Here is a 1,885-nt window from a genome sequence, read left to right as displayed (position 1 = left end):
TATATATATATATATTTGGTCGTGCAGTGACCCAGAAAAGGTATGTCCTCAAATAACTTTCGCACTATGTACATATCACAAGGATGGATCTTAACCACCAACAGAATGAAAATATTTGATAGGTGTAAAATAGTGTGTGTCCTTATAAGAAAATCTGGCAAATTGTTATGCGTTGCCCGAGGAAGCATCTGCACTAGATATATTCAAATGTATAATTATTCTGAGTATTAAGTAATATTATATGAATATGAAAATTTTAATTTAATGACAGTATGCTGCATAGAAAAAACATCTAGCGATGCATTGATGAGGCCTACGGAATTCTGCCCTCGCGATATTATTGTTATTAGATTTATCCAAAGCTGAAAGGAGTTACACATTTATACTCACACCATTTGATCACTACGCGAGATGAAATTTATATGTGGTAGCCGAGAAAAAGCTTAACAGATTTTAAGAGCGCTTTACGAAGCTTTAGCTAAAGTTAAATTAAACGGATACATATAGTTACGAGGGCGTACTGAAAATTTCCTGACCTCGGGTGAAAGAAAATACAGGAAGATCAGTCAATTGTGATTTTGTCCACAATATTATCCTCTCAGATTCAGTGAGTCTTTATTCTTTCTAAACCCTGTAAAAGAACTCAGAAGTTTGAGCCTCCGACCAGGTCTTTCGTGGGACCTTTAAAGCCGGGAACTCTTCAGCACCCCCTCGGATGTATGTATAAACGTATGTATATATGTATGTGTGTATGTATGTTTTTACAGAAAGAGAGATAGAGACATACGGACATACAGACAGAAAGTAAGTGATTACAATTCTGACATCATAGCGAAAATGCTAGCGTATAATAAATACAACATATAGAAAGTTAAATACTTCTAAACTGAGTGAACACATATGAAATGTACGTGTAGATAAATACATGCAAATACTGCAAGATGTAAAATTACTGGAAGAGATAAAACATGATTTGACCTAATCAATTAGCAAATTGAATTTAATTAATCAACTACATTTGTAAATTATTAAATACATTTATAAAGGGAAATTAGTTCAAATAAAATTGCCGAAACTTCAAAGGACCCCCAACTATATAAGTGTTTAATGATTACAGGTAAATGTTTACTTGGTAATTATATTTTATTAGAAGCATTTACCTTCAGGCTATGTTGTTACAACGCCAGAAAACATTGACACGTAATTGGCAATAAAGTATAACGTTTATGTGTGTGTATATACATATATATACACACAGGCGTATATATACACAAAGATATATATATATGTGCATGTGTGTGTGTGTGTATATATACATGTAAATATACATGCATATATATATATATACGCACATATATATATACATATATGCACATATATATACGCACATATATCTATATATTGGTATATACATGCAAACACACATATATATATAGTTATATACATGTGTGTGTGTAGAAATAAAGAACGACAGAGAGATAGAGCGTTAGAGATATGTGTATATTACAATATATATATGTATGAGGCATACCTACGATCTGAGGGGGAGGGAGATGGAATGGGAGGTGTGGAGAGACAGAGAAAGAGACAGAGGGGGAGCTGATTTAAAATTGGAGAAACATTAAGAGAGAATATGGGAGACATTAAAACTTCTTGAACTATAAAACGAATTATATGTTAGCTTTGACAGAATAGGAAACCATCAAATGAAATTAAAATTAATGACGATGAGGTAGTTTCTCCATTCGTTTATGATGATGATGATGATGACGTTTTTATTTGAGATGGTGCTATTGATGTTGATTATGATAATGAAAGGGCGAAGGAAGGACACACGCAAGCGATAAATTATATATATGTGTGTATGTGTGTGTGTATAATATAT

The sequence above is a fragment of the Octopus bimaculoides genome, chromosome 8 (assembly GCF_001194135.2).
Source record: "Octopus bimaculoides isolate UCB-OBI-ISO-001 chromosome 8, ASM119413v2, whole genome shotgun sequence".
Taxonomy (NCBI): domain Eukaryota; kingdom Metazoa; phylum Mollusca; class Cephalopoda; order Octopoda; family Octopodidae; genus Octopus; species Octopus bimaculoides.
Note: the sequence above shows the minus strand (reverse complement) of the source record.